At 49.2% G+C, this 10,135-nt stretch overlaps 1 pseudogene; it reads right to left on the bottom strand.

The window, feature by feature from the left end:
• Window positions 1-10,135, bottom strand: part of LOC102868675 — a 58,269-nt pseudogene that overhangs the window by 43,937 nt on the left and 4,197 nt on the right.

The raw sequence follows: 10,135 nt of genomic DNA on the forward strand, positions 1-10,135 counted from the left end.
GTAAATTACACCGGAGGAGACTGCCCATCCTTCTCCTGTGGAGCAGCTAGCTGGTGGATTTGAACCTCTCACTTCTGAGTTGGCAGTGCACCTCCCTGCCCACTAGGCCACCAAAGTTCCCTTCTTGGGTTCCCTTCTCTGGGGGCATAGTGTGGTAAGACGCTGCACTGCAGTCCCCAAAGCGCAAAGTTCGAATCCACCATCTGCTCAGCTGTAACTCAGTGGCACACAACAACAACAACACAACCTCACTGCCTGTGGGAGGCAGAGTCCATGCTTCTAGGCTAAGGTCTTGCTATGATTTAGGGCCTTGAATCCTCCTAACGCATCCATCTAGGGAGCTCTAGCGTTAAGGAATTGCGCTGCCAACCCAAAGGTACATGGTTCAAATCCACCAACTGCTCTGCAGGAAAAAGATAATCTCATGTGTGGTTTAACTGGCTCTTGAACATCCATTGGAGGTCAGCTGTGAGTCGGTTACAACTCAACAGCTCTCAGCAACAAGTAGCCTGGTGGTAAGAACGTGGACTTGCAGCTCCAAGGCTTGTGGTTCAAGTCCACCTGCTGCACCGTGGAGAAAGGCAGGGCCCGGGATAGCCAGCGCTCTTCTCCAGAGCCACACCTCAAAGCCACTGATTCTTCCATCATCCTTATTCACTGGCTAACTTTTAGATGCATAGCAAGTAATTGAAAAGACCATTGGGAAAGAAATCAGCCACTGGAAACTTTTAAGTGTGTGATAAAACAATCAGGAAATGGAAGGTGTTCATGTGAAAGCAACCACTCTGGTTATAGGCAGTACTGAGGGCTTTTTAGTGTGGCAAGGATTTGAGCTTCTAACCAAAGGTATGTGGTTTAAATGTACTACTTGTTCTGCGGGGGAAGGATGGGTAATCTCCTCCCGTGTGATTAACTGCCTCTGAAAACCTGCTGGAGGGTCAGCTGTGGGTCAGTTCTTACTGGACCCCAATGAGATTTTGAGTTTAGACTGCCTGTCATTGCCCTGGTGTTCCATAGGGCCGTCCCTTGGAGAGACAGCTGCCCCACCAACCCCAGGTCTGCATTTCAGGTTCCTGCCCCTGGGCTTGTTTTTCTGATCCGTGACGCCTTCGTGCCGCCCCCAGGTAACTGCCCCCAGAGGCTCCAGCTGTCTTCTTCAGCCCCTCTGGAGGGTGGCTGTCACCTCTTAGAAGCGCCTCTGGGATCCTTGAGGGAATGTGGTCCCAGTAGCATTTCACTGTTAGCTGCCATCAAGTCAGCTCTTAGTCGTGGTGACCTTATGTCTAAGAGAAGGAAACTTTGGCTGGGTGCTTGCTTTATGCTGTTTGGCGTGTCTGAGCCCGTTATTATTACATGTTGTTGCTGTTGTTAGATGCCTCAGAATCAGTCTTGACTATACTGCCTGTGTGGTCCTGTGCCCCATGCACCGTCTCTGCTGAGACGCGCCCATCACTGCAGCCACCGGGCCAGTCCACCTTGTGGGGGGTCTTCCGCTCCTTCTCTGACCCGCTGTTATTCCAGGCATAGCGTCCATCTCCACCGTCTGGCCCCTCCTGACAGCATGCCCAGATTATGTAAGAAGTCTCCCCTTCTTCCCCCTTCTCAGACTGATTTGCGTTTCCTTTTTGAAGTTGTCGTGTACTGTGGAGTCAGAACCATAGCTGACCCTCTAGGGAGTTTTCAGAGGCTGTAAATTGCACGAGAGTTGCTTGCCTAGCTTTCTGAATCATGTGCATGGGGGGGTTATCAACATGAATTCTTAACACTAGGCTCCCAAAGCTCCCTTCTTCTCTGAAGAAAATGTAAGGTTTTTTTTTTTTCTTTCTCACCAACTCCACGATTCAGATGCCTTCTTCTCTAGTGTTAATTCATTGTCCAATTTTCAGATGCATAGGAAACAATTGAAAATACCATAGTTAGATCAGGCACTAGACTAGTTCATCAGAACAGGTTCACAGAGGGTGAAACCAAACTGCTTCTTGGAGGCAAGGATTTGGAAGCTCTGTCTCACATACTTTGCGCATGTGGCCAGGAGGGGATTGGTCCTTGGAGAAGGACATCATGCTTGGAGAAGTGGATAGACAGCGCAGGAGAGGAAGATCCCGAATGAGGTGGATTGATAGAGTAACTGGCGTTATGGTGGTAGATGTGTTAAGAGACAGTGAGACTGGCTCAGGACAGGGCAGGGTTCAGAGCTGTTGTACATAGGGTTGCTGTGAGTTGCAGGCAACTCGATGGCAGCTAACAACAACAACAACAAGATCAAGTACACCTTGGTCTTTAAGCCAAGTGAGTCCCCAAAGCATATCTGAGAGGAACTATTACGAATGAGAATGAATAAGGCCCTGAAATCCTGACTCTCAGCCGGTGCAGTTCATTCTGACAACCCTAGTGAGCTGAATAGAGCTGCCCTGCTGGGTTCCTGAGGCGGGAACGCTGGGGTGTGAGCTGTAGAGGTTGCTTTGCTTACCCAAGGGGCTTTCTGCCAGTTAGATCTCCCAGTGGTCCCTCCACAGAAAGGTGGGCGGCCTCCTCCATTCAGTCTACAGCCGTGGAAACTCCAGCGGAGAACCAGCAACGAAGAAGTCGGTTCCCACTCCACAGCAGGGAGCGTTTTGTGGGTGGGTTTGGTTTGTTTTTTGTTTTTTATGAGAAAAATTTGTATGTAGAATTTAGCCAGCTGGACTCAGTTTAGACGATCCCAATTTTGTTGGCAACATCCAAAGCATCATAGTCAGGAGCAAGTCGAACATAGGCCTTCTTCTCTCCATCAGGCCTAATCAAGGTGCTGGCCTTGGCCACATCGGTGTCATAGAGCTTCTTTACAGCATGTTTGATCTGGTACTTGTTGGCCTTGACATCCACAGTGAACACAAGTTCCCTGTGATCTTCTGTCTTCTTCAGGGCTGACTCAGTGGTCAGGGGAAATGTGATGATGGCACAGTGGTCAAACTTGTTTCTCCTGCGATGCTCTTCAAGGGGGTATGTGAGCTGCCTTCGGAATCTCAGCGTCTTAGGCCGCCGGAAGGTGGGTGACGTGAGGATCTTTTTGAGTTTTTTGTGGCTGTGGGTGCCCTTCAGGACGGGCTCTCCTTGGGCTCTAACGCCTTTGCTTTGTCTTCAGTTTTGGGAGGGGCAGGGGCTTCCTTCTTTGCTTTCGGCACTGTCTTTGTAGCAACAGTTGTGTTTTGAGAAATCTTTATAGAAACCCTCTGCCTCGTTTATCTCACACAGAGCAGCAGGTGGGTTTGAACCAGTGACCTTTCCATTCGCAGCCAAGGCTTAAGCACTGTGCCCTGAGGATGAATAATGTTCGGTGCCACTGAGTTGACTCAGTGACCCTGTGAACAGTGGGTCTGAACCCTTGTCCTGCCCTGTGCCAATCCCTCTGTCAGGATCACTGTACCAGTCTGTTTTGTTAAGGGTCTTCCTCTCCTTTTCTAACCCTCTCCCTTTCCAAGCGTGATGTCCTTTTCTAAGGACTCTATAACACCAAATAACCAAGGAGGAGTAATACCCGTGATTAACTGAGGAGCTCTGGGGGCCTAGGGGTAAACAGTTGTACTGTCAACCCAAAGGTACATGGTTCAGATCCACCAGCCGCTCTGTGGTAGAAAGATGTGTAAGTCCCCTCTTGTGTGATGTATAAGCCTCTTGACCGCCTTAATGATAATAGTAGCAGTAGCTTGTGTGTGCTGACCCCAGTGGGTTAGGCTCCTGCCCTCCCCTCCTGCCCACCCTCTCCGACTTGTGCCTTCCCTGCTGGTTTGCACGGAGGGAGGATGTTTGACCAGCCCTGCCAGGCCCTCAGCTAATCCCGAGCTGACTCTGAAGGCGTGTCCACCTTCAGGAAAGGATTTCTCAGTCTCACTTAGGCCTGGGTGGGGCAGATCCTTCTGACCTTGTGGGAGGTTCACCTCTTTGCAGCTGAGGGCTGAGGGTCAGGTTCCAAGGGCCACGTTGGCCTGCCAGGTGACGGCCGGCAGCTCCTGTCACCTCCACACGTGCCTTCATTGCTCTCCTGTGCCCTGTACCAGCCCTCTTGTCGATCCACTTTGGTGGGGATAGATGTTATTTTGGGGTTCAGTTCGACCTCAGGGTCACCCTCCCGCCTGGGTAAGCACTCACATTCATCGCTGTCATAGCCGGCACTCCATTGGATTTCAAGGCCAGAAGTTGTGCGGGCAGAGTTTGCCCATCTCTCTGCAGCTGGTGGATTCAAACCCCCAGAGATGCTGTCTTTGGAACAGCAGTGTAGCTCCCTCCAGACTGTCCCACCAGAGCTCACTCCCTCTTCTTGTTGAGGGGCCATCAAGTCAGAACTAACTCATAGCTGACTCTCTGGTGGGTTTTCAGAGGCAGTTAGTTGGCATGGGAGGAGATTGCCCATCTCAGTCCCGCAGAGAGGCTAGCTGGTGGATTTGAACCACACACCTTTGGGTTCATTGCTTAGCGTTAAGCCCCCAGAGCTCCCTTGTTGTTATTGTGTACCATAGAGTTGGAACCAGCCCATACGTAGCTGATCCTCTCATGGGTTTTCAGAGGCGGTTAATTGCACGGAAGGAGATTGCCCCTCCTTCTCCCACGGAGTGGCTGGTGGCCTCGAACCACGTGCCTTGAGGATTGCAGTGCAGCTGCTTGCCACTTGGCCTTCAGAGCTCCCTTGTTGGGTACTATAGATCTATTTTTCCAGATGAGAAAACGGAGGCTCAGAGGAGGTGACCCGCTGCGGAAACCCAGCATTTTGTCTGTCTCGTCTCCGTTTTTATTTGGCACTCGTGGTGTTCCCTCATTTGCAGAAGCCAAGAGGTTTGCGTTATTTGTCCGGCAGTGAGCATAGGCTTTGCAGCAGCCCTGCCCCGTTCACTGTGTACCTGGTGACAAGTATTGGTGAGGTCACAGACCCCGTGGTCTTCAGCTTCCTGTTCGCCGCACCCCCTACCCCCTGCCATCAGCCCTGAGTTCTCGGTGGCCTGCTGAGCTGGGTGCCTGTCCCGGGAGGTGGCCTGTCCCCCATCCAGCCATTCTCCGTGGATGGAGCCAGGCGGTCGGCTCCCCTGGGGCAGGCACTGAATCCCGGCCTTCACAGAGCTGTCTGGATGTGTGTGTGTGTGTGTGTGTGTGTGTGTGTGCGCGCTGTTCCTTTGGAAGTGTTCCTCTGCCCAGGAAGGGAACAAAGGGCTTGAAGAGGAAGAGCCGTGTGCTTCGGGTCACGCAGCGGGAGGAGCAGAACAGGGACAAACCCGTTGCCCGGGAGCCGGTTTTGACTCACGGTGACCCTGCGGGGCCCAGCCGAGCTGCAGGGCCGGGGCTTTAAGGCTGTGATCTCTCCTGCAGCACATGGCCAGGTCTTACTGCTCAGGGGCAGCTGGGTTTGATTTGCCCACCATGCCAGTGCTTAACCACTGCACCACCAGGACTCAGGGAGCCAGAGCCGGATGGTACAGCGTCGACTGGCTCATTTTTCTTCCCTCTTTGTACCTGACACTCTCACTGCCTCCTATAATGTGGGTCTTGGGGACCCGTCCATGTAAACACAGCCAGGGCATCCCAATGTCTAATTCACTTCATTTTTGTCTTCACCTGGCAGGTGAAGTTTCAGAGCTTTCTGATGGAGCACAGACAACTGCTGGCCCCCTGGGGCACAGAGGACCCACCGACCCAGGGGTGACTCGTGTGGCACCTGGGTGAGTGGCTGATTCCTCTCCTTGCTGGTTGTCCGGCGCGGCCCGTGGCACCTGCCTGTGCGTGGCTTTGCAGGAGAGGCACTGCTGGCCCCGGGGCCCGGGCTGTGTGATGCTGAGAGTGGGGGACAGAGCCTTCTGGACACTCTGCCCGTCACAGGGGGGCAGTGTGTGAGCAGGATGACCGGACCCTCTTGACACACAGCCCAGTGAGGAGAGTACGACACTGATCCAGAAGGAGGCGGACTTAACTATCTCCTTCTGCTTGTTTCCTTACCTGTAAAATGGGCTCAGCAAAAACACCTGTTTCAAAGGACTCAAAGGAGGATGCGCCAGTAGGTGTTCAGTGAAGGAGCTCTGGTGGCCTAGTGGTAAGGAGTTGTGCTGCAGACTCACAGGCAAGTGGTTCGAATCCATGCATTTCTCCTCAGGAGAAAGATGGGCAGTCTTCTCCCATGTGACAAATGGCCTCTGAAAACCTGCTGGAGGGTCAGCTATGGGTCGATTCCAACTCAACAGTATTAACAAACAGTAGGTGCTCAGAAAAGTGGCTAGGGAAAGCGTAGTTTGCACCTGACAACTAATTAAAAAGGTTACTGGGTTGAGCCCACCCCACGATGCCACGGAGGAAGCCTGCGGAACCTGGTTCCACTGCTTAGTGCTGCTGCTGGGTCGTCAGGAGCTCAGACTGGATTTGACAGCAGTTGTTTTACCCACTGCTCTTGAGCCAGTTTTGTGAATAAATGGCCTTATTAGAAGGGGAGAAGTTGTAGCAAAGTGGGGGAGGCTCTGGACCGCATGAAGTCTGGGTTTCGAATCCTCGACTCCACCGCTTTCTGTCACTGGGTGCAGATGTGCTTCTCAGCCTCAGTTTTTTTTTTCAGCCTCAGTTTTGACATCTGTGAAATGGGCGTGACAGATCCACCTGGTGGGGCAGCTGGGAGGGCTGACTGAGAAGCTGTCTGTGGGTGAAGCTTTTAATCCCAGCGTCCCACACACGGGGGGTTGGGAATGCTGCATACATCACAGCAGTTATGATTGATAGATACCACTAGTGTTCCTCCGTGATGGCCCACCTGTGTGTGCTTATTGGATGCCCATCAAGCAGGGAAGGGGTGATTCTCTGAAGATGAGGAAACCACCAGGGCCATGAAGACGGGGATGGACGAGGTGACCCCTGATGATCCCTTTCTGTGTAGGGATTGTGGATAGTGTTTAGTCTAACACCTGTTTTGTTTCATTTTTATTTTGTATTGGTTTGTGTACAAAGTTCATATACATTGTGTTTCACACTGTCCTTCATCCATTGTATGTTTCATAACATCATTCCCATTAATCATGTTTTATAAAACATGATTAAAACACCATTTACCTATGCTCTGTCTTTCCAGATCCCCACTGGATCTTTCCCATTTCCTTTACCCCCTTCCCTCGCCACATTGTGCCACCCTATGGTTTCCCCCCTGCCCATCCTCACTCCTCTGCTCCCATCTTCCCCCCCTCCTTGGATCCTCAGACACATTTTACTACTTATTTATACAATAATGGTCGTATGTAGTATTTGTCCTAACGAGACTGAGTTAGTTCACTCAGCATAATGCTCTCCAGTCCCTCCCAAGTTATGGAATAATTTTTAAAAAAGTTTCTCCTTCCAAGACATGATGTGTGTGTGTGTGTGTGTGTGTGTGTGTGTGTCCCTCAAACAAATGAAAAAACCCCACCTCTCTTCTGTCTAGTCTGATCTGATTCACAGCATTCAACCTCCTGTTGAGTTTCTGAAGTTGAACATCTTGATTGGAGGATACGACCAGGCTTCCTGCCGACCTTTCGGTTATCAACCTGATTACCTGGGGCTTGTTGACATAATCTATGGATGTGGAAGATCTTCACATCCCAAGGGCCACTGATAAACAACCATTTTTCTGTCTGCACTATTCATTCTCTTTTTTTAAAATTGAGATTTTAATGAAAGTTTATGCAGAGTTTGGTTTTCCATTCATTCATTGTTGCACATTTTCCTCTCTGCCCATCCCTCCAGTTCAGATTTTCTTTTTGAGAAAAAAAAATTCTTTCATTGTTGTACAATTACCCACTCCCACCCCAGTCCACTTTACTATGCAGCTCTTATTCTGGACTGTTGTCATGCAGATAATACCTGATAATATATTCTTTTTAAGCAGTTCGCTCCCTCATCTGTTTCAATGCAGTATACATTATTTATCCCCTCTTTTCTTAGTTTCCCCCAACCCCGATGTCAATCTCATTTTACAACAGTGGCATTATGCGGTATTTGTCCTTTTGCGACTGAGATGTTTCACTCAGCACAATGTCCTCCAGGGTCACCCATTTTGTATAATATTTCATGAGTTCCTTGCTTTTCAGTGTTGCATAGTATTTCATTGTGTGACTATACCACAGTTTCTCTATCCATTCATTTGTTGATGGGCACCTGGATTGCTTCCATCTCTTTGCTATTGTGACCTAAGCAACAATAAACATGAGTGTGCATATATCTGCTTGGGTGCTAATTCGGGTTTCTTTAGGGTACATTCCCAGTAGTGGAATTGCTGGGTCAAATGGTATTTCTTTCTATATCCAGCTTTTTGAGAAAGCGCCATACTGCCTTCCATAGTGGCTGCACCATTTTACACTCTCCAGTTTCTCCACAACAACCTCCCCAGCATTTGTTGTTTGCTGCTCTGTTGAATTTTGCCATTGTTCCTGGGGTGAGATGATATCTCATAGTTGTTTTGATTTGCATCTCTTTTAGAGCTAGGAATTTTGACCATTTCTTCATGTGTTTATTCGCCATCTGAATGTCTTCTTGGGTAAAGTGTCTGTTCATATCTTGTGCCCATTTTGTGACTGGGTTGTTTACATTTATCTAGTTGTGGTCTTCATTCTCTTTTGTCATGTAAGATGAAACACTATTCTGTTCCTTTTCTGAGGATTAGGATGTGGACATAAGAGGAGATTTGATTTTAACAACAACATGTGTATATATCTATCTCTGTCTCTATCTATCTATCTATCTATCTATCTATCTATCTATCTATCTATCTATCTATCTATCTATCTCTATCTGTCTATATCTCTATATCATGATAGATGGTAAAGAGATTGAGATTGTTACCAGCTTCAGTTTGCTTTGTTCCACATCAACACTTTTGGTACCAGCAGCCAGGAAGTCAAGAGGTGAATCGCACGGGGAAAGTCTGCTGTCAGGGACCTCTCCAGAGTGCTGAAGAGCACCGAAGTCCATCTGGAGACTAAGGTGCGCTGATCCAGGCTATGGTCTTTGCAGTTACTTGCAGTGCATCAGAGAGCCGGACAATGATTAAGGATGACAGAAGAATTGATTCCTTTGAGCTGTGGTGCTGGAGAAGAGCATTGAATATACACCATGGACTGCTAGAAGAATAAACAGGTTCAACCTAGAGAGAGTGAAACCGGGCTGCTCCCTGGAGGCAAGGTTTCTGAAGCTCTGTCTGATATATTTTGGGCATGTTCAAGAAGGGACCAATCCTTGGAGAGGACATCATGCTTAGAAAAATGGAGGGACAGTGGAACAGAGGAAGACCCTAGATGAGGTGGTTTGATTCAGTGACTGGGATAATGGAGGTGGGTGTGTCAGAGACAGTGAGATCAGGATAGAGCAGGGTTTAGGGCTGTTGTACATAGAGTCACTATGAGTTGGAGTTGACTTGATGGCACATAACTCTCTCTCTGTATATATCTGTATGGCAACGCACATACTGGGAATCGGGTACTCTTCCCAGAGCTTCCTAATGTTTTAACTTCTTTCAAAGTCCCCACGAGGTAGGTAGTACCATTATGCCCATTGTATAGATGAGGAAACTGAGGCACCAAGAAACAAACTAACTTGCGTCAGGCCATGTTGCTAGGATGCGGCCGAGCTGCGGTTGGAAGCCAAGCCTGGGTCCTGGTGTCTGAATTTTGGGTCTGTGTCTGCTGGGCTTTTGCACAGACTCGGGGTGAGACATGGGCAGTGGGTACGCGTTCTAGAAGTTTTTCCATTTTCTGGTGAACTTTGCTGGGATGTGTTCCAGCCATTCAGACAGCGAGGAAGTACTAGAGAACCTGTTTTTCAGCCGCCCAGGGCATGCCTTGGCATGACCCTTTTTAGAGTGAAATTCTTAAAGCCTAGATAGAACTGTTCCAGAATGTTCTCTTAAAACCCCGAACCCAGCTCTCCTGGCTACTGAGGACCCAGACCGTGGTTCTTAGCCCTGTCTGCTCATTAGGAAACTGTCTCCTCCTCAGTTATTGTTATTGTTATTGTTATTGTTATTGTTATTGTTATTGTTATGTGTTCCCCCTCCCCTCTGAGTTTTGCAAAAATTATAAGTATCAGGGCTACTGTCTGGAGACTCAGACTGACTGACCTGGTCTGGGGTAGGCTCTGGGTGTCTGTACGAAAAAGAAAAATG

This window comes from Elephantulus edwardii, unplaced genomic scaffold, assembly GCF_000299155.1.
Source record: "Elephantulus edwardii isolate Elephantulus edwardi_28Jun2011 unplaced genomic scaffold, EleEdw1.0 scaffold00089, whole genome shotgun sequence".
NCBI classification, from domain to species: domain Eukaryota; kingdom Metazoa; phylum Chordata; class Mammalia; order Macroscelidea; family Macroscelididae; genus Elephantulus; species Elephantulus edwardii.